The sequence below is a fragment of the Epargyreus clarus genome, unplaced genomic scaffold, assembly GCF_041222505.1.
Source record: "Epargyreus clarus isolate Ecla_fem2 unplaced genomic scaffold, WU_Ecla_fem_2.2 ptg000018l, whole genome shotgun sequence".
Lineage (NCBI taxonomy): Eukaryota > Metazoa > Arthropoda > Insecta > Lepidoptera > Hesperiidae > Epargyreus > Epargyreus clarus.
In genome coordinates, this window is record NW_027332226.1 from 5026758 (window position 1) to 5046365 (window position 19608).

Below are 19608 nucleotides of genomic sequence, written 5' to 3' on the forward strand. Positions count from 1 at the left end.
CTTTTATCACACTTTGTTATATCGTTTTATATTGTTGTAAAAGTAAACAAGATAAATTCTGTAAAGGTTACTCGCATTACTTGCTTTTCTTATGTCGTATAATGGAAAACGTATCTATGTGTAGATATTGATGTAAACAACTTAAATTTATTATTTGTCTTCGTAAGGAAAGTTTACGATTAAAGTTATTTGAGACTCTGATTTTGTAAAATACACTCAAGAGATGAACCACTAAAACCAAGTTTACAACGAGGGCACGTTTTGTATAGAACCAACTCGACGTAGTTCGCTAATGTATTCAAGCATCAGACTTTATAGGTATTTATATGAAACTCGTTGTGTGGCAAACTTTATAGTTAGCCTTTGACAGTACATCGTATAGTCCACAATGAGGGTCTCCAACGTTTTTAAAACATAATCCGGCTATCACAAAAAGTTGGGTCGAGTTGCGATAAAACGAACAAGAATGTAGCTATAAGTTTTCATGTGTGGTTGCTAGCTAGGTGAGGCCTGGTTCGCGTCCGGCGGGCGGGTTTGTCCTCAACTCGGTAGCCGGCGGTCGCCGCAGCTCCACTAGTACGGTACGGGGCCACTCGCGTAGCGGACGCGCGTCGCATTCATTCCGTGACGAGGCGGCGCGCGCAACATAAACACGAAACAAACGATATAAACATCGAACTTTTGCGGACTTGTGTGTGCGAACTGTGCTTAGACGTTTCAAGTGCATTTGGGTGACAGTGGGGGTGTTTTGGCGGGAGTCTGGAGCGAAAGTGGCGCTCGGGCGCGGGCGCGCTTGTTTTACATAATAGCTGATAACCCGCCTTTCGTAATTGTTGCGTGATAACAGTGAGTACCACTTTGATTTAGTTGCAATTGCTATTCAAGTGTCATGAATAAATCGTAGACAATAGAATGCTTTTAAGTTAAAAATAAATAGGTAATCTAGTTAATAATGTATTGAATTGAAGCTTGTGTTTGTTTACGCCTATTTCGAAGAACCTTATTTTATCCTAAGTGGACAGTGTCATTTGTATTAATGCGAACTTTAGCGGCCCTTATTTTTAAATCAGATACGGTTCGTGGCGATCAGTCACGAAGTTTTGCCATAAAAGGCGAAACCCTATCGGCCCTAATTTCGATTACAAGGGATTTTACTTTGAAGGTGCGTGAGAGTATAATTGAAAAAAAAAAGATCCATTTAATTTATGTTTGAAATGTGCAGCTAAAAAATGGAACACGCTATATTTGTAATTTCTTTCGTTTTTATAAGATTTAAGAACCTAACAATAGAACATGCAGTCCACGTGATAGTAGGTGATCCCTGCCTATAAGCTACTCCATATGAAACAGGGGTTCTACACCCATTCCCATCTTGCAAAGATGCAATGTTTTTTCTAACGAAGATCATCTCACATATAACTCAGTCGGTATCCACAATTTAATAAACTAAATATAACATGCAAATAATCTATAAAAGCTGTTTATCTACCCAATAACAATAACACAATCTCAGTTATGTTCGAGCATTAAAATAAAGTGCAAACAAATGATTTGATTAAAATCGTGTTTCACTGCTTGCGGTCACGAATATTATTGTTTACAAAATTACTTACGAATATAATTAGAAATTAAACGAACTTACCTAAGTGAAGTTCCAATTTCAATTGTACGAACTGCATAGTCTCGAAATGATAATGTTGACATGTAGTACACCGCCAGTCGTCAGCCTTGTGTCACGTATATTCAGAGCTAAAAACCTCGAATTCAAATAATTTAAAACAATATCCAACCTACTTATAGCGCCCCCTACCGGTAAATGTCATTAAGTTTAGAGATCCTGGGGTCAAGATGTAAGTTCATTAGCTCGATTATTTTACAACATAGATGATATTATGGGTAATACTTATCGTATATAAGTATGGGTGGGTGGGTTATAATATCATTTCGAGACTATGCAGTTCGTACAATTGAAATTGGAACTTCACTTAGGTAAGTTCGTTTAATTTCTAATTGTACTTCACTGCATAGTCTCTTCAATGATAATGTTGACATGTAGATGTTTAGAGATTTGTAAAATAACGAGCCTATTAAACAAGATACAAAAACATTTAAATCCTATTATTTTTAAAATTCCTAATTTAATATATCTATTTAAATATTAATTACAGTTATCAAGTATATGTTTGATGTAACGTCTCTACTACAAAATTGAACTTAGATCTGATCCATTCAGCTATCTTTCTAAGAGGGTCTTAACTGACACTCATATGTTTAGACGTCAGCGTAGCAGCGTGGTAAAGCGTGCTCTCTAATGGTATGTATTGTAAAAAATGATATATCAATGCCATCATCCTCCGTGGTTGGTAAAATCTAGAAACTGTCGTCTGGGAGGTCACTGTATTATAAGATTACATAAAAGAAATAAACTTATTCTTGTAACTCTCAAGTGTTACTAGGCCTATCTAGGTAATTTTATTAAGGATGTGCTGGACAAATACTATGATTACTATGAAATAATGGTAATACTAGATTGTTTGAACACTGGTTATAGTAAGGTTTAAATTCATGTGGCAATTTAATATACAATATCTTCCGCCAAGCAATTTGGTTAATATACAATAATGTTATTATTATGTTTATGTATACTTTTTAGAAGTCTCGACTCAGATGTAGGCGAATCGGTAGTAATAATGGCATTCACGGGCTTACACCAAGTGAACGTCATAATATATACGATATCTATTGTTTTTATATATTACTTATATATATATATTACTCATATATTATTATTGTTTTTTTTTTTTTTTTTTTTCTTTTTACTATATGAGTAATTACAATAACCAAAAAAAAAAGTAAATAGTATTTATTCTTCATCTCCACTAAATAATATATAATATTTTACACTTAACTCGCTAAAAATATTTATACATCAGATGTAACTATCCCAACTAATAGCATACTTGGGATATGGAGGATAGAAAACCTAAATATGCATTTTAAGAACAAAAATAATTCCAGATATATATATATCAAAATGAAAAGAATATTGTAACCAGTCTACAGATAGATCTAGTTATTTACACTGTTTAGGCCAAAATATTATAAGCACCAGCATCACGTTTTCATTATTGCGTCTAACATTGCTTGTAGAGCAACAAAATCTTGAGATTCGTGTATAGAAACGAAACGCTCCTCGAGGAAGCGAGTAACATACAGGGTAAAGCGTTGACGAAAAACAAATGGACCTAGATCTTTTTTTTTTTTTTTTTTTTAAATTCATATGAGACCCAAAATGCAACCCTTCCAAAACGAAAGGTTTATTTATTTTTATTTTTTTTTTTTTTTTAATACTATTTTTTAGGACTGTCTGGACCAGTCTGATACTACCACAAACTCCCCAACCGTTCAGAGATAATCTTTAACAACAATTATTTTATTAGAAATAAAATGAATATTTCCATTTAAATAGTAATAACCTTAGTCATGACATGTAAGTCATACTTCTTGTAGGTTTCCTAGTAAATAAATCTATTTAAAAACCTTCAAAGTGTTAATTCGCAATGTATAATCTTGATTTAGTGATAGCAAATTCATTCTGAAATTATTGAATGTATTAGGGAAATAAAAACATTTTTTGGGTATTCAATAAATCCAATATGTGCCTTGATATTACGGTTAAATGTGGGTATTAAACACCATGCTGTTTCTATATGAAATAACTGTGGAGTTGCCTACACGTATTAGGGTTTCACCGTGTTGAAGATGATTATTGAAAAAATATCTTTAAGCACAAGTAACGCTGCATTTAACTTTAAATAGTTGATCGGATTTGTTATTTAAATCAAATAACAAAAATACCGAGAATAATGACCATATGTTACATAACTGATTGTGTCCCGATAATAAAAATAATATGACAACTACCACCTGTAATTATATCTATCTGTAAGAGGGATAGTATTTTGATAAACATTATTAAAATTGTTATATATATATACATATCTTTGCATTTATTATAATTTTTATTTTTTAATATTATTATTATATATATATATATATATATTTTTTTCTTTTTATTTCACCCTTGTGTTGATTTTTAATCTTTTATCTAATGGTAAAGCAATTTGATTTTTTATTTATTTATTCCTTGTATAATACAATGAACAACCTTAACAGTTGTATTATTTCCAATTATCAAACTATCTTTTAAGTAACCAATAAATCCTAAAGAATGATATAGCTTATTATGTCTATGATCCTAAATTACTAAGTGTCGTTATTGTTCCTTGTCCAATATTATGACATTTCAAATAGGAACTATGTTATATAAATATATAACTGACACAATGTCCCTAGATCTTAATCAGTTATGTATGGTCTTGTATCTTTTAAAAGGTTAGTAAAAACATAAATATAGTGTTCTGCTCAAACCAAAGGAAAGAACTTGAAATGCATAGAATTTCCATTTAACCATAGACATGTAAACACTGTTTAAGGTAATCATGAATTAGTATCCAAATATGCATTCTTGAAAACAATAGTAAGTAGTGAGTGGAATGCCAGGCTTTATTTAAAGCTCAAGATTAAGACCAAGATATTCAATATAAACCAACATCACCATCATCAGGTGTTGGTAAAGTAAAAATATTGTAAAAAATTGGTTAAGAGTAAACAATATGTTACCACTGATGTGAGAAGTCTTTCTACACACATACCGAGTATATTTTGAAAAAAAAAATCCTTAAGAATAATGAGTTTAAGTGTTTATACAAATAGACTCTTAAGGCTAACCACTTGCAAAGCTTGGGTCAATAGTTATTTGTTACAACTGGTCTTTAAAATTATAATTATAATCGACCACATTATTAACCACTCACCTAAGAATCTGTTGTGATTGAAGATTTATTCCAAAGGAAACTTCGATCAAGCCTTTCTGTGACACAGGTATTTGTACATGAGGCTTGTTGTAAGTCAGATAATGACCCTATTTGGTATGAGTATCTCAAACTTTTGGATGAAGTTTATCATAGGATGAAGTGTAAATATCTTCGTTATACTTGTTATTATAAAATATTGTACTATATATATATGAATTGAACAATCATTGTTTCTTAAACCATTTTGCCGATCATTTGTTCCAGTACTTGTACTATGAAATTTCTTCTTATTATTTATTATACATAATAAATGACCAGCACCAGTAATAAGATAATTGATAGCAAATTATCTTTATAAAGGCAAATAATTTAAAATTATTAAGAAACAATCATGTCAAATGCTCGAGAGCAGTAAGCATTCGCCTGATGTGGCATGGCTTTTGACTCTTTACAGCTACAATAGTAACTGCGACTTGTGCAACTTTTAAAGTCTAATCATGTGTTATCCGTCCCACAGTTTCCTAGATATTCCTAGAGGTCCAGTTCTTCCTTTAAACTATTTTTTCCTTTAGTCTATCTATCACCATCTAGATAGATAGATAGTTCCTTTAGTAAATTACTCTTTAATATGCTGATCTACCTAGATACCAAATTCTTATGAATGGTTAAACCAAATTTAGGTTCTTCTAGAGTATTACAAAAGGATATAAATTGTCATCTCTATATCCTGTATCATGTACATTATTAATCTGAATGATTCTTCAATAAAATGTTCATTGATTAAAATCATTACACCCAATCGATGGTAATAGTTGTGTCTATCTACTGATTATTAGTATTTTGTTATATGGGTTATTTACCCGATGTGAAGGACATCATACCCTATTAGAATGGGTGAATATCCGTTGTATCCGTCTACTTAATAGTAGTATCTTATTATAGTTGTGATATAGGTAAATATCCAATATGTAAGGGTCCCTTATTTGAACGGATGAATATCCATTAGGTATATTCTACTCAATAGTAGATTATTTTATGTGAGTAAATACTCAATATAAACAGGTTAGTACCCATGAACGGGGCTAAATAGCACCCTATTTCTTGTAATGTAGGTAAATATCCAATATGTAAGGGTCATAACCTTATTTGAACGGGTGAATACCTATTAGGTATATTCTACTCAATAGTAGATTCTTTTATGTGAGTAAATACTCAGTATAAACGGGTTAGTACCCATGCACGGGGCTAAATAGCACCCTATTTCTATGTTCATAGCTTTATATAAGCGAGATTTATATAAGGATTTAAATAAGCGAGATCACCTAAATAGGTGACAAGCTTAGTTAATGAACATAAGACGTCAAATTCCTTGCTACAGAACAATATGGTAATCTAAAAATCCTTTGCTTGGAAAAATATATATGTAAAAATTTACCTTGTCATTCCTCATTAATATATAAGATTATCATCTTATCTTTAATAAATGAAAATAATACATTTTCAATTTGCGACTGCATTCGTAATGGCCGCCTAGTACAAGTCTTCAGAATAATTTCGTCAAAATTCTTTATTTTCCATTGTAACTTTTCTGCACAATATATCACACCTACGTCTTTTATAAATTATTAATTGAAATATTTGTTATAAATTAACAATTTTTACGATAAATTACTTATTTTATTTCTTATTTTGAAAAATCATAAATGTACACAGGCTGCACGAAAAACGATAATGACATTTACCGGTAGGGGGCGCTATAAGTAGGTTGGATATTGTTTTAAATTATTTGAATTCGAGGTTTTTAGCTCTGAATATACGTGACACAAGGCTGACGACTGGCGGTGTACTACATGTCAACATTATCATTGAAGAGACTATGCAGTGAAGTACAATTTTCTTAAGCGACGCTTTATTGCTGGACATTTAATTCTACGATAGACCAAGTTCATAATTTTAATTAATATATAAAATACTATCGTATTATTGATTTCAATTCAATTTGATAAACAAACCAAAATTATTGATATACCTACATTTAAACTAAAATATCGTACTTGTAGCCAGTACCTTTTAAATGTCACGCAAGCGCAGTAGGTTCCAGAGTATCAAACAATATTCCTACTCCTGTGTTCTTTTGAAGAATAGGGCAATGAAAACATACTTCTAATAAGCATATCTCAGTAGAACCAGTGTGGTTCGACCGGGCAGGTATCACCGCTACGACTAGTTCTAAAGTGAAGAAGTTGTGCATTTCATCGGAAGAGTGTAAATCTTGACTTATATAAATACGAGCTGGCCATCCTAGTTTTCAGGAATAACATCTGTGATAGCTTAATGTAGAACGAATTCTTACGTAACTGATAAACATTTAACGTTTACGGGATGAGATAGATAGTTTAGTTTAGTCTTGAATAATTTAATTGACTATATATTTATCAGAATAAATAAAAATTAAACACTTTAAAAGAATGTGAACTTAAAAAGTGTTTAGTTCTATTTTAAGGCTTCTAATGCTAACGCATTGTCCTTAGTCTCAAGTAAGTTCTCTCTTAATAAAATATAAAAATAACAAAAACTTCTTAGTTCATTTCATAAGCCTTACAACATTCGAAGTAACTGAAAGCGAGCCATTTGTTGGATGTCTGATCAATTGCGGTTACCTCGGTCCGATAGCGCCGGCCGATCAGACACACCACGACCGGTATCTAAACGACACATCTCCGCCATATCGCCACAATGGCGGCGTCTCTCGTTAGACGCGAAATTCGCATAATGCACGGATGTACACTGGCATTTTGAGCAAATACCGCTGATAAGTTATATGTTTAGGTAATATGTTTTTTATTTTATTAAAAAATATATATTTCGTGGTATATGATGTATGAAGTATATGACATCGTGTTTAATATGATTTGAAAATATAATTTGTGTAATGATTTTAAAATTAAAAGCGAATAACGCTGATAAGTTATTAGGTTATTACGTATTAACAATGATTTATTTTTTGTATAATGGTGTATGAACTATATGATATCGTATTTAACATAATTTGAAAGTGTAATTTACACAGTAACTTTAAAATTGGGTGCATATTTTTCAGTACAAAAGTAAATTTTAAATTTAACAAACTTTTTTCAGAATTAAACAATGTAAAATTTAATTCATTTCAGTACGTAAATTTTGACGTTACAAGAGGGGATTAAATAGTGGTATATAAATATATTTTAATACTTATATAGTGATAAAACTTAGTAAATACGTGGGAATATTTGAATTCGTGAAGTAGAGCTTTGCGCATGCGCTCCCGTTGAACTCTATTGTATATGCGAGTGCGTCGCTTGCGCAATAACATTTGAATAGAGTACAAATAATGTAGAGCATTATAATGTTAATACAAATGTATTATTTATTATAAGGAATATTAAATTCAAATACTTTATATCTTTATCTTTTATGTTTATCTTCATAATAATATATGTTCTTATTCAATGATAATTATTTTGATAAGCATAAATCTTGCTTTTGATACTAGAAAATTAGTTACATTTATATGTTAAATTACCTATGTATATCTCTTTTAAAACCTTCTCATATATTACCAACATTAAATTTAACAGATACAAAGTTACAAATCTGAATGAAGCATCAGATTTGTATACAATGTAAAGGTATTTAATCGTGGAACAACAAAGAAATTCGTTAATAAATCTTGATACAAAGCTAATTAAGCACCCATACTGCACAAAATTCGAACCTTAAGGTTAATCACCATTACTAAGTACGTTGAATCGTGAGGCGGCGCTGGCCATATAGAAGATAATATGAACAGACCACGAATATCGTCTTATTAGAGAAAACTTATGGGCTACGTAAATGGCCAATTACAATAGGAATCGTTTCCTAACTTAGCAGTTATGCTAAACTTGGTCCTACTTGGTGCCCGCCTGCGGCTTCGCGTTTAATGATATCCAGATCGACGGTCTTCGGGAAATGGGATAGAATGTAAGGCTCGCTCCAAATTGGTGCTGGTTGTTGCTTCACACAACGGTTCTTTGTAATTCTTTGAAAAATCTCACAATCTTCCATTTATTTACGACTTTAAATTAAGGAAAAATATATTTTAAGAAGTAAGCATACATACTTGATACTAAAGGAAAACAGACAAATTGTCCTATTATGTCTTATTACATTGTCAAATTATTATAACATCAGCTTGTTTATATATTTAAGGTTATAAATCACACCCAATTTAATCATGGTTAATATAAAAGCTTAAAATGTTTCGAGGAATTATAAAAACCCTTTTTCTACGCACGCTAGACATTTCCAATAACCCATTCTTGTATACTATTGTCCACAGTCTACCAAACGGCTGTAGAAACTGTCAACGAACGTATACGTTAACCTTTAAATAAATCAATGGAAAGAGTTATAAATAAACTAATTGCTTTCGGTAACTGCATTCAAAGAATTTCATTTGCCGGTCGTTGGTCCGTAAGGTCACTTCGGTCAATGTGAAGTTAAAAATCGAAGTATTTGTACGTTTTGTGGCTCATTATGCAATCGTGCCGGTATTCTTTTGTTTCGCCGTTAACTGCGGCACTTCAAAGCGGTGCCATTCAAGTGTAAATGTTTAAAGATTTGACGGACCGACAAACATAATTTTATATTGATTTTATATAGGTACGTACGTAGGTAGGTACTACACTGTCTTCTTCATGAAATATTGTGAAGTGGAATATCATGTCACGTGATTGTAAGTCTTCTTTAATGAATAAGAAAAAATATTGATATTATAATATTCTCCATTGAATAAGCCATTTGTGTCTACAAATGATTCGGATGTCAATGCGTTTCTGATGCTCATGGCCACCAAATGATCGATGATATGTAGTAAACACATGTTTATATTTATAGTATGCGCTTTAAGATATTTTTATCACAAAACATGGTTAGTATAAATTACTATTGATAATGAATTTTAATTAATGTAGGCGCAACAGACTGAGTTGATTGATACTAATAATTATAATAATTGATTAGACATCTTAAAAGAGACATAAGCACACAAATAGTCATAAAACAAGTTCAAATATAAGAATATTAATATATGTTATTAAATGACTTAACAACGTATCTATAAATGACGATTCTAAGAATGCGTAAGCGGTATTTAAATTCCTTGCGGATAACATCATTACTTATTCAATTAATTAAGAATGTGACCTTTTGCTTGTAACTCTTTGTTTTGATTGAGCTTATATGACTAGAAATGGCTAGAAATTTTAATAAACTAGAATCCTATAACAATCTACTAAGAACTAAAATAATAAACTTGTTAATACTTATTTATGTCTCCGGCCTTCAGAAGAACCACATTTTCATTTAAGTCCCTGATTGGTGTACCTATAAAAAACAAAACATTACGTGCGTGTTACGAATAAAGCTAGCCACCCTCGGCCCGATTTTTTGGCGATTATAAATCGTTATGGCGTCGCCCCGTGGTCAGAAACGAGGCGAACTAATTGTATCGTTGCGCTACAGATCTGGGTCGAAGTTTTGTACGTGCTCTCCATTATTCATGTCCGATTGTTACGTTGACGTAAAATCGTTAGTGACTAGGTGAGTCATTAAAGAAATTCAGCTTTGCGACCACTGGCCTGCGTGGAATTTTATTTCACTGATAAAGATGACTAACGTACCTTGTATAATTCCTTTATTTCACGGATAAATGACTAACGTGTGGCGTAATTCCTATATTTTATTGTTGTGGAAAAGAAATAAACGGACATGTCACTGACCAAAAAGAAGTAAAATTGAAATTTGAGGTAATAGGTAGACGTATTCCTACTCCCGACATCTAATTGATGTAAGAAAGATTTTGCGTTATGGAATTCAGCTTAAACTCTTGAAAATTGAAGATATTAGACCATAACCAGCTCTTCTGTTATAACGCAGATAAACTGTAACAATAAACTATATTGTAAAATCTTTGCATAAGGAATATAATGTATTTTATACTTTCCTAGATTCTATATTATTGTTATATATATATATATATATATATATATATATATATATATATATATATATATAACAATAATGCCAATAGGTATATTATGGTCAATTTAGTCTAAATAAAACCCAAATGATTATTTATTTCTATTTCGAGCAAAGGTCGATTGGTTAATCCATTAATCTTAATTAAACATCTGATATAAAGGATACCAGTTATAAATAATGGTAGGTAATAAAGGAAAATAACATGATACTGTATAGATTTGTTATTGAAGACAGTATATATTTATTCAAACTAAATATGTTTTTTATATGTCGAAGTTACGTTGGTCGTTTTGATGTAACGTATGTTTCAAAGGTCTTTTATGTAATTATTGAAACGTGAGCCGTTAAGTGGTCATATCTATCTGTGAATATTTGTTACCAAGGATTGGTTAGATTAGATATCAGCTACTCGTACGATATTTTACTAAGTAGGTACATTTGCTGATATGTAGCATTATATGGTATTGTATGACTAAATCACACGCTTAAAACCAGAACACAACAGTTACAACACTGTTACCATAATGTATAAACACGTGCGAAGTTATTGTTACCACCAGTCCGACTATAATCATACATAATCTTTACCACAATCACACGTAATTGTTTCAACTTTAAAATACTTCATTCTTTAAAACATTTCCTAAATAGATTTATCCAAAGTAATTTACTTTATCGGTAGGTCGAAATATCACAATATTATTCTCAAATATCGATATGCATAATTATTCGCAAATCAAAATCAAACTCTACTTATAATAATAACTTATAATAATACTTATACTAATAAACTCTACTTCTTGTCAAAATGATTTTTTTATTTATTTTGATAGCAAATGGCGTTGAACGAAATGAAAATATATAAAAAAAAAGTGTGTGTGTGTCAGCTACGACGCACGATTGGAGTTTACTCCTTACGAACGATAATTATGATATATATCGAATAGAAAAAAAAGGTAAATGAACGCATCTGCTAAAATGATAAGAGAAACAAACATATATCTGTAATTATTCGGATTATTTATATTACTTCAATAATGCGTATTACATAAAGTATGTTACAAAATAATATAAATAATAATAAAAGCACTCTTGATTCATATTTTGGTTACCGTTACGCCTCAACTTTTCGTGTTACATTTGATTTTACTCCTCATAAAATTTCCGTACCGGGCCTTATAACTCAAATCGTTTCTTAAGGAGTAAACTCCAAAAATCATTTTGACGAAAAGTGGAGTTAGCTGATTTGCGAGTTTAGTTATCGATATATGTATGTATGGAAGTATGTATGTATGTATGTATGTAACATGTCTCCGTACATTATTTTGCACACGGATACCCGTTGTCCCGTACGGTTAATTCTCTTTAGAATATCTCCCTGTATATCGCTAGTCCCCGACACAAAAGCCCAACAAGTTTCTGATTATGTAACTGCAAAAACCAGATTCCGTCAAACCGGAGTGGAATAAATTATCAAACTGAATATTGTATTAAGTTCGTTATTTATAGCCTTTTCCTATTAAATTGTTATGTATCTGAATATTTATACGGTTTTATTGTTCTTTCGGATAGCGTTTTTAACTTACGTTTATAAGTATGCATATTAAGATTTATTGGTTAATTTGTTGATGAATGTATAAATATTTACGTATTGGAATAGGTAAGTGGAAAATCTTCGGTGAAGCTGCCAGATTCTACGATAAGATAGATGTTAAGAGATAAGAGACTAAAATACAGTAAATGTAGAGCTACAGTGACTCGTTTTGAATACAATAGAATAGGTTGCATCATGTATTTTTACATCACAGTACATTCTTGTGCCATTAGAGTTTCACATATTTTTTCTTACGTTATTATTAAGAACCACTATAAGTCTAAAACATAGAAAGGCAATATTTATTATTAGACAGAATTTACAAAAAATAATCAAACTAAAATAAAAATAAAACATAAATAAGTGTATTCTGAATTTTAAATAAGGTATTTTAATTATGCTAAGTATAATGATGATGATAAATAGAATGTTTATCAAGTTTTAAATTTCATAGTCATTTTATTACAATGCCTAAGCATTTTCTCGGAAAGTCACGATGAGGTCATTTTATAGCTTATCGCAAGTTTAATGATAGGTTATGATTAACATCGAATAATAATATAGGGTTAAAAGTAGGTACAACGTATTTCAATAATCAATCATTTTATTTCCATATTGTATTTAGTTTTGACAATGATTTTCAAAATAGTGTGTTCATCAATGAAGCATCAATGAATGAAGCGTATCCTAGTACTTAGCAATCACAATTTTAGACTATGTCTTAAATTCAGTCATAAAGGATCTCAATGAACCATATGATTACATGAGTATTGAAATGAGTGTCATATCAAATTTAATGCCAAGTTTTTTACCTCCAATAATTGCCTCAGTACGTCCTCTGTAATTGTCGATTAACCTTTATAATATTTGTTCGAATCGCATTTAATGCGACAATTTCACTGTTGACTGCTGCCCTTGGACATAAGCTCGGTCGATAACACGTCTGTACTAAACAAACATTTCAATGATATTAACGGTGTCAATGGACGTTTTTTTATCGCGATTGATACGCCGCTAACGAAATACGTCGAAAGTTTATTGTCAGCGATAAAAACAGCCGCAGTGTGACTTTAAATAAAAGGTCTTCTTACAATATTTTTACGTTTAAAAGTAAATGACTTGTTTGCTAAAAAAATTAAATCTCTTTGAACGTCATAAACACTAATAACGTGGATAATTACTTAGAACAATTTTAAAATCTGTAACTACTTGTAGTCAATTTACTGAATTGCCTACAATAACAAATAAAGTGCCTATGATAGTAATCTAGACGTACAATAAAAAGTTAACAAGCGCATTCGTCTAGATGAGGTAACTAAGTTATTCGAATATATAAAGCCTATCCTAGATTTTAATAGTAATTGCTCTGAGGTGCAAATCTCAGGTTCCTGTGATTCTTCAAAATTATTTGTATATATTTATATATGTATATATATGAACTTATATAGTAAATTCGGGCTATTAAAGCGATAGAAAATATCGTGAAGTAATCTGCATGCCTGAGAGTTATGAAAAAAAGTTCTCAAGGATGTGTGGAGTCCACCAATTCGCAGTGCGGTGTACTATAGCCTAAGTCCTCACACTCTTAAAGGAAACCCATACCTACCAGGGGGACATTAATGAATTGACGGCGACTTTGCAAACGGGCATGGTAACCATCGAGCCGAATCGTCATTAAGCCAACGGGCCTTTGAACACTAAATTGCCTAACCTTGCGTTTGGTCCTAGTGAATAGAATTAGGTAGATCCGATATAATCGGCGCGCGGGCCGCTTGCGATGCTTGTCAGCTGAGTCGGAATTCTGTTGGACTAAATATAGACACTGTTGCCAGTTCCTGTTACTCTACCAGGTGGCAATGCAGAATAATTACGGTTCAGATTACGTACGGTTTGGAAGTAAACAGCTTATTGTTGTAGTTCATGTCAATCAATTAGCGGTTGTAGAGATAGGTACTAACTTACTATGTAGAAATTATGTTTAAAGTTTCTATAGAATTACGGAAAATAATATTTTTTGCGGTTCTTACGTATTGTTGCGCTACTTGACACTGGATTCTATGCCAGTGTGAAATACCATTTTAATATAGTCTCAAATTCACTAAAAGCAAAAATTATGGGAATCATGTCATTTCAACATAATTATTGCAATAAATCGATTTTTAGGTACGTTAAATACTACATATTAACTTTACATTATACATTTTATTTTTATTATTATCAGATTGTAGCTATTGACTAGGTTGTGACGAATCGGAATACTATTTCAATTACTAGGTATTTGATTTCCGAAATTTGTCATTGACCCGAACGGTTTCTTCGTGACCACGGTCAATGGAAGCGCTTTGAAATTCGCAACGATAATAAGAATCGTGAATAACTGTCATAAGAAACTGTTTATTTAATTTCAAGTCTGACATTGGGAATTTGGCAATTGCGTTGAATATTTCATTATTAGATTCAACAAGTTTTGAAGTTAATGAAAATGAAGTTAGTGTTACAATTTCAATTTGGAATCTTAGTGGTGATAGCGAGAATGGTTTCACAACCTTCAGTCAGAGTGGCTGGTATCACGCGACGTTTCCTTCGTCACGACTTCGCCTCATCGTGGGTTCGATCGACTCCTGTTCTTCTCTGCTTTCCTGGTACGCGTGCACCCTTGTCTTAATATTAGATTACAAAATAATTAGAAACTTATCCTTATTTTTAATCTGGGTTAACTTCCACATCCAGAAATATCTTTTTGATTTTAATTTTTCGTACTACTGTCTTACCTATTTCTCCTTTATAGTTATGTACATTCTGGTATAGCTGAATTCTGGTTTAAAGGATGTGCATAGTCATTTTGACGAGACGTTTTGTCTTAGTTTGCAAAAGCAGCAAATTGGTGATCAATTTTATACAGGAAACTAGTTCTACATAAAACTATTTACAGATATTCATGAACGGGAATGACAACTCAACATTAGCAAACCGCGTAGCTGCTATTAGTATTAAATGTAAAGAAAAGTAACCAATCTTCAATCTCATTAAAGCAGTCCATATCCACAAGTACCCTTTCCTAATGCGAGAAACGCAACATTTATAGGTGACACTATTTGTTTTCCGAACAGATTCGTAACCTTTAGTCTAAGTGGTTGTTATCACGCGACGGACACCGGGTCCTTCGTCACGACTTAACCCCATCACGGCGATCGACACCACTGGTATACACTTTCTACTATTAACTTCATTTTGTAACTCTTAAGTATCTGCTTACCGTTAATTGTCATTTGGCTTGAATTTTGTCGTGTCATTTGACTGTTTACTCTAGCGTAGCGAAAAAAATAATAAGTTTATCCAACGACGTAGTAAGTTATTTTTGTTTTACTCGGTTTTACGATCTTATATTCCACGTAGAAAGAGTTAATTAAAAAAAATAACTTGCTACATTAGTATTATTACAGTTTAAGTCAAATGTAACAAAACCATGGAGTAGTTTAATTTAAGATGAGATATGTTATTGATGTCAGTTTGTTTCGTTTTCAGTGGTTAATGAATAGCATAAGGCATTTTGTTATGTAACCGGTTTTTAGACTCAACACATCTGTACGCACCGATTGTTGCGATATGGAAGATAGATACATTTTATTAGAAACAAAGGTTTAACTGTTTATTTTGGCTTATACCGTTAAATCAATATAACATAACTTTACAATTTAATTTCATGTCGCATAGTTGGCCAATAATCCATTTATTAACTAACATATTTATGTTTTAAAGTAGAAAAATTTGGAGTGAAACCATGTGCAACGGTTAGTGTAAAATAAAAATACTGCGAAAAATACTTTTACTCTTGACCTAGCCTACCTCAGAATGTTTATGAGTACAATAACACCGTAACGAATAGAAACAGCTGCATAACTAAGTTTTATTACCAAACCAAATCTAAGTGCTAGATTTCTCTGATATACTGTATTCGCACCTGGGATTTTGTCAATGTCACACTGTAATGACTCTCGGCAGACTGATGTGACTCTGGTTTTAATCTTGCTTAGCACATTTTGCTTGGAAATTCGTAGAATAGTTGCCAATTTAATAGAATTGCCTACATTTAGATAGTTTATCGGACTTAATGCACCATCGATCTCATAACACCGCTCTTAAACACTGTTGTGTTTTTGTTTAAAGGTTATGTTAAAATAATGATATGAGGTAAATTATCTTGCAACGCATCTGTCGCCGATCTTAGATAGTCTTAAGAAAATCTTATACATGATTTCAAGGGTTAGCTAATAATAATGGCCTCTTATTAGCGGTTAGTAATATTATTGTGTGGTTAATTTTCCTTTTGAAGTAAAAAATATTATAATTGCCTGTTAATGGTCATTCACTACAACTCTTCTGGTTCGATGTTGCTAAATAATAATTATCTGTATCTTATTTATAACACACCAGTTTGCCAAAGCGTCTGAAATTTAACTAATGTTCAAGAATTACTTAGTTTTTACTGTACATGGTGGCAAAATTCCGCTATGCTATTTCATTGATAATTGAAATATTATAAAAGATCCATTCGCCTATTTGATATGAAACGGTGTCACTACAGTTAAAGCTTAAATCTACTTAAAAGGATTAGATAACCCAACATACTGTAGTACATTGATAGATAGACTTATTTCAGCGTGAGCGAAAAAATGAAACCAAATAAACATTAAAAAAATATTCGCAACATACTTTTCTATTTATTACAAAAGGATGAAATCAACGTACAGTATAGCGATAGATCGCGTAATTGCAACGATACATATCGTTGTGTCAAACCGTATATTGTAGACTTCGAAACACAAAGTGGCAACGTTACGTGAGCGTATCGCCGGCGACACAATCTAGGTTGCTACCGAATGTCTGACACTAATCGACGTTTCGTACGCCGTTCTCATGTTGCATGCTCTTTTTTGCACTTAGGTTTGGATATTTTGACAGTTAGATATTATTTTCTCACACTACTATGTGTGGCGTGTTTTGTTTTCATTTATTATTGTCATTGCACATTAAGATCACAAGTTTCTTGTTAGCCTTCAATGAAATGGAATTAGGATTTGAAATGGAACAGAATACGCCTTTCAACAATGGATCGACATTTACAGCAGCAGCCACCGAAATGTAGGTACTTCGGTCGCTTCTGCTTTAAAATAATTACATTTATATAAGTGTGATTATCATAATCAATTCATATGAAATGTAGTATACATAGAAGTGATTATTTTTACCCTTGAAAGTGACGTCACTAATGTCGTGACAATGTTTTGATAGAGCTCATGCGTGTCTATGAAATCGACATAAGTTTAGAGGTCATAAAGACAGTAATGAACCTCTTTTCTTGTAATATGGAATTCGTCACACTCAGTTACACCACACAAATGTTTGCAATGTTTGTTTGTTTTATTAGTTTTGTTTGGAATTTATGCGATAGTAATCGCTATATTAACACTTTGAAGAGCTATGTGTCTTGCATTCCACATCTATCAGACTATGACAGCTACTTCCTGCTAGCCACCTACAACACGATTGACAATGCTATTCCCTCTAGCATACTTATATCTCATTAATTTTTCATCAGTAGAAATTACGGCCTTTCATAGTTCAAATAATACCTAATATACATATGAAGCGCCATTTTAGTTCTCAGGAGTGGTGATGCATCTTCAAATTGGCCCCTGTTCTGTATGGAGTTGGTTACAGATGTCCAACGGCTGCACTGACTACTTACCATCAGGTAGACGTGGTAGACTTGTTTGCTACTTTCATATTAAGTATATATAGTTCTGTCCCAGAAGATGTATTTTATGACGTCATACATCATACTCTTAGTAAGACTTTTCTATTTCGAGTTGAAAGGTAGATATTATTAGTAGAATAAAAGTAGGAAATATGATAAAGCATGACAAATTGAAAGACGCAATGAATCTTAAATTATCTCCTAATGAAATCTTCGTTAATTTTATTCAATTATTCAGTTACTCTTCCTGCCTACCATTACCGTACATCAATCTATTACCGTACATTAGTTAAAAGGTGATATAAAACCATAGATTAATAAAATTACCACCATAACAGCTTTACGTCACTCATGAATAATGGTGCGATGTTAACATATTCCATGAAAGGGTGACTAGTCAGTTTCCAATAAGCAATACAATATTTTTTATTCGCTGTGGTATTTAACTACTTTATATAATTTCCGTTATTTATTCGTGGAATATGAATATTAAAATTATTTTCGTATTCTTAATTATTTCAAAAATAATATTTAATTTGTGGAATACTTTCATTTTTTTTTTGCTAAAACATCGTGACTAGTAGTTTGAATTAAACATACTATTAACATTTAGATTCTAATTTTTTTACTTATTTAATTGGGTTTCACTAACGGATTACTTTAAAGTTTTTAGTTGTTAAGTAACTTAGTAATATTGGGTCGTAACTAAATAGTTTCCGCTTGAGATGACTGAGATAAATCAACGTCTAAGTTATTTGTAAATTAACCTTATGAAACAATAGGTTGCATAAGCGTAGTTAAATTTGTTATTGACGACCTGTTTGACTACTGTACACTATGCTCACCTTAGGTTTCCGGGTTCAATACCTGCTAATACAAATTTCTTGATCACTACTAGAAGTGTTTTTCGATGACGCACTTTTATGTATGTAATTGTCTTCCTATACATGTGTTTCATATATAACATTCCACGTAGAAATTATTGATTTCGAATTCAATAGTAACACAGCGTGCGTACCAAAAGCATTGACAGAACAAATGGCAGCATCTCTAATATCATTGCAGAGCACCTTTAATTGGCATCCGGTACGTGACTCCTAACACCAGGAGTATGAACGCTGTGTAATGGATAAAGCTAGCTACATAGTTAAAGTTACTTTACCATGACTAATATAAACCCGTTAATACGTAATCATTATAAGAAATATGTTTATATTGTAATAGTATTTTATGTATAGGTACAATAGTCTAACACCATGTTGTTTAAGTCGGTTACCCATCGATCTAAATAAGAAAATTTTGTGTATTCATACAGC

General features: G+C 31.8%; 1 protein-coding gene across 1 annotated transcript in view; it reads left to right on the top strand.

Moving 5' to 3' along the window:
• The first annotated feature begins 568 nt into the window (after positions 1–568).
• Positions 569–19608, top strand: part of Cad86C (Cadherin 86C) — a 149054-nt gene continuing 130014 nt past the window's right edge. Inside the window, exon 1 of the mRNA XM_073083131.1 lies at positions 569–846. The gene's annotated coding sequence lies outside the window, so the exon portion shown is untranslated. The remainder of the gene's footprint in view (positions 847–19608) is intronic.